The sequence below is a fragment of the Aegilops tauschii genome, chromosome 6 (assembly GCF_002575655.3).
Source record: "Aegilops tauschii subsp. strangulata cultivar AL8/78 chromosome 6, Aet v6.0, whole genome shotgun sequence".
NCBI lineage: Eukaryota > Viridiplantae > Streptophyta > Magnoliopsida > Poales > Poaceae > Aegilops > Aegilops tauschii.
Window position 1 is genome coordinate 150,160,431 of NC_053040.3, and position 4,641 is coordinate 150,165,071.

The following is a 4,641-nucleotide window of genomic DNA, read 5'->3' on the forward strand; positions in this document are numbered from 1 at the left end:
GGTGCCATGGAGCCTACACACTGAATCCTACATCTTGCCTCTCGTCTAGAGTGCTCTACACACAACGCAAGCTCTTGAAATAGCCTCACGCACGCACACAGCCGGGGCAACAAACCTGGCCTGGTTTTGTGCCACTAACCCACGCACCCACTAACCAACTATGCATGCACACGCACATGCACACAACTAGCCAACTCACTCAACTGGCCATACATGACCTGGCCGTGCATGTAGTTGAACGAACCCAAGATCAGAATTATAGTAACAATGCATCCATGTGAGCTTAGCATCAATTCTTTGTTTATGTCCAAATTTTCAGTTAGTGAAGCAAGTATATTTTATATTGCTCCATTATGGCTGAAATTTTTCCTGAGACTTCTCCTACCCATATAACCCATCTCCACCAAATTTGGGCACGTTTCATTCAGCCATTTTCCCTCAAGTATTTTACTAAGATTCTGTCTAGAGGGATGCTTTGTGAAGCAAGTACTATTTTGGTGTATCCAAATGGTATGAAACTTTTACAGTCTTCATATGCCCAAATGGCCCACCTACACCAAATTTCAGCTCAGTCCAAGCTAGTATGTGAGTGCTACTTCAAAGTTGGCTATTCTAGTCAGTAGGGCACGTTGCACTACAAGTAGTAGCTACGGGCGAACTGTAGCCGACCGGTGACTCGTCCCCGTCGCCGAACAGTGAGCGTCCACGGGCGAACCGAAGCCGAGTCGTCGTCCTCCCCGTGCTCCTTGACCTCTTTCGCCCCGTGAGCCTGCCCCCTGTTGCTCCCCGTCGCCTTTCGTCGACCGAGCTCGTCCGGCCATGCGTCCGCGGCTCCGGCGACGTGTCACGCGGTCGAGCTTGTCCTCCCTCGTCGCCCCGCCTATTTAAGGCCACCCGAGGCTGCTCGACCTCACCAGCAGCCTCGCCTTACTCCCAGAGCCTCGCCTAGCCACTTCCCGGAGCTCGGACCGCCCTCCTTGCCCTCCATTGCCACCATAGCTGCCGCCGGTGCCCGACTAAATTAGCTCGAGCCGAAGCTCCTCTCCCCCTCCCACCACCAGCATTGGCTTCCGCGTGCTCCTGTGAGCCTCCCCAACCCCACGCCTCGCCATCAGAGAAACCTCAACGCCCTGCCCGACTCCACCAGAAGCCGCCGCCCGCCGTGGTCGTGACCCCGCTTGTCTCAGTGATCTCCGGCGAGCATGCTACCTCCCGTCAGATGCGCCACTCCGCACCGGTCAGTCCGGTGGTCAGAGCTCCGCCTGGGGCCGCCCCAGTCGTCGGGACGGGCGCCGGCGCCGCATGCCCTGCCTCTGCCTCACGGGCAGGAGTGAGGTTGAGGACGACCATGGACCAGGCGGGCCCCACCTCCTGCGAGACCCCACCTGGCAGCCACACACGTTGACCCCGCCCCCGCCTTGTCAGATAAGTGGAAACGGATTTTCTCATATCACGTTTTCAACTTCTGAAAGCGTTCTTTGATTTTAGTTTTGTTGGTGCGCTTTCTTTATGAGAAGGCGTATTTTCATTTAACTTAGGTTAAAAAACGTTTCATATGTGCGGAAGACGTATTTTCTAAAAGACACTTTCTGTTTTTCCAGCCAAGGGCCTGTATGTAGAAGTTATTTTACAGATTGGTCCCTAAACTTCGTCGGGCTATAACTTTTTGCTCGCAACTCCGATCAAGGTGATTCCAATGCCCACATCTTCATATCGCCGAGCCCTTTTTGTTCCTATCATTTTCACTATGGTCTGACATAATGGAAATGACCTTATTTCCCTTGCCCCTAATCAGCCCCCTCCGAGGGAGAAACTTTTCCGGCGATTCTTCCGCAATCTCTCTGCGCTTCTCTCCGGTGTATCCTTCATCCCCAGGCAAGCCACAAAACCCACTTGCATGATGGCCATGCAGTAGCCATGGTTTTCAACTTGAATATTTAATAAATGTTTGCTTGTTTTGATAAGGTCATCGTTGTTTTGGTGATGCTTATGAATTTGTGTTTACTTTCATGCTATGTTTTTATGCACCTGGTTATCATGTACAAGTTGCTAGTATTTCTGTCGTATGTCATGCTTGATAACAGTAGAAGTGGTGTTCTTTCTGATGCATGTTTACCGTCTATTATCAAGTACCGTTGCTATGCATGTTACTTTGCATCCAGTTGGTTATATGCTTACTGGTTAGTATTCTAGTTAAGTTCTGGCATGGTATTTATTTGTGATGCTAGTGGTCATGATATGCTCATGTGTAATGTTATGCTGGTCAGTTTGCCATGCTCATTTGGTTAATGTTTCATTGTGGTTATGCTCGATGATTATGTTGCACCTCCATGCTTATGTTGAGTTCATGCTCATGCATTGTAGTTGCATCATGTTATTTTAATATGGCTCAGCTTATTGCATTCAAGTTTAAACGGACTTAAATGAACTTGAATAACTGTTGGCTGAGTCATGGGGCCACCATATCGAGCTGACCAGTGCAGCCACATTTGCCTTTTATGGGGAGGTCCTAACTGGGTCTATTGTCATGCCTCTCGCCGATGCCTCCAATGAGGGAAGGTTATGCGCGGGCGCTACCTTAGCCGGGTAGGACGACATAAGCCTTGTGAGCCCGAGTTTGGTTATGTGCACATGTCCCCGTTTGGGACTGTTTATTGTTTGCCACGACGGTGGCCGTTGATGCCTTTGGTAGGCACGGGGCCACCCATGACTTAGCCCAGAGGGGAGTTAGTCGGAGAGGCCGGGAGAGTGTCATGGCAGTAGATCGGTTTGGTCGGAACACCGTTGGTCCACCCAAATGGGAGTGCGAGGCCATGGGTTCTGTGATGTGGGTACAGTGTGCTAACCTCTGCAGAGTGTGTTTTAATCTATCGGTAGCCGTGCCCGCGGACAAGGGCCCAGTTCGTAGTTGGTCACACTATGGGTCAACAGTAATAATAATAATGTGCTTAATAACAACCCTGGTTCGATGATGAGAAAGAGGTTGATTGTGATCGTGAGATGATCACCGTGGTATCGAGGATACCGAGTTGATGGATATTTGTGGTGTTATTCGAGAGTCAAGGGTTAAGGTCAAGCTCCTTGTGGTCATTAATGATTACTACGGTATTGTAATACCAAGCTTGATTGGATCCTGAGATGATCGTATGATGTCCGTGATGGTAAGCTTATGCATGTGATGGTTATGAGGTAACCCGAGCAGAGTAAGTTGGTGCATGTTAGTTTCATCATGTTCCATGCTAGTATGATAATATTAATATGTTCATGCATGCTCGTATTGTTCTAGCTGTACCATGTTCATCTTGTTCATGCTATGGTTGATCAGATAGTATCATGTTAATCCTTGTTAACCTGTAATTGCCATGCTGTCATTTGTCTTGATTGCTCTTGGTTGCTGTGAGCTTGCAACTACATTCAATGTACTGACCTGGCGTGTCATGCCAGTTTGCAAGTCATGCCGGATTTGATTGCTTGTTTGCCGTGGATCCCTTGTTTGCGAGCTAGGATATGCGTTCCAGTCAGAGTCCCTGCGGAGTGGAGTTCATCACCGCCGTCGCTGTTCCGCTGCTAGAATTATTCCATTGATTCGTGTTGGTCTGCTGCTTGCATGGAGTAACCGTGGCAGGCATAGTGTCGCCGTGCTGATGTAATCCCCTTGTATCCACATAGCTTGTAATAAAGAGCTGATTTGTTCTATGCTAAGTAGTGCCGTATTCCAGAAGACTTCTCCTCGATCTCTGGGCTGGAATATGGAGCGTTCCGGTTTCTCTGAGCCGGGGTGCCACAACAACCTTTTGTACCCGTGAGATCCCATCTAAGGGCCTTTTCCTGCGTCCTGCCGAAGTGAGATTCGATCACGGAGGGCTTCTACATCAACACCATTTCCTTTCCGATGAAGCGCGAGTAGTTTACCACAGACCTACGGGTCCATAGCTAGTAGCTAGATGGCTTTCTCTCTCTCTCTCTCTTTTATTCTCAATACAAAGTTCTCCTCGATGTTCTTGGAGATCTATTCGATGTAATACTCTTTTGCGGTGTGTTTGCCGAGATCCAATGAATTGTGGATTTATGATCAGCTTATCTATGAATGTTATTTGAATCTCCTCTTAATTCTTATATGCATGATTTGATATCTTTGCAATTCTCTTCGAACTATCGATTTGATTTGGCCAACTAGATTGTTTTTTCTTGCAATGGGAGAAGTACTTAGCTTTGGGTTCAATCTTGCGGTGCTCGATACTAGTGACAGAAGGGGAACCGACACGTATTGTATTGTTGCCATCGAGGATAAAAGATGGGGTTTTCATCATATTGCTTGACTTAATTCGTCTACATCATGTCATCTTTCTTAACGCGTTACTCCGTTCTTTATGAACTTAATACTCTCACTACAAAAATAGGACACATCCGTGACATTTTGGGCCGAACGAATTTTTTTCTGTCATACTTATGACACTTCTATGACGATAATTGTGACAAAACCCGGTATCATCATAGATGTGGTGGGCTCCTACTTCTATGACAAAAAATCATGACAGAAAATGGGCTTTTCATCCTGGGCGGGTCCGAGACGCAGATGCATGACATTCTTTGGGCCGTCCATGACGGAAAAACCCGTGATAGAAGCAAGGGCGAGGAAAA

The 4,641-nt window shown here is 47.9% G+C and overlaps 1 long non-coding RNA gene across 1 annotated transcript; it reads left to right on the forward strand.

Annotated features, from left to right (window-relative positions):
• The first annotated feature begins 912 nt into the window (after window positions 1-912).
• On the forward strand, window positions 913-3,694 carry LOC141025581 (uncharacterized). The gene is made up of 2 exons (XR_012187440.1): window positions 913-1,687; window positions 1,796-3,694. It is a non-coding gene; the product is annotated as an uncharacterized lncRNA (long non-coding RNA).
• Window positions 3,695-4,641: the final 947 nt, after the last annotated feature.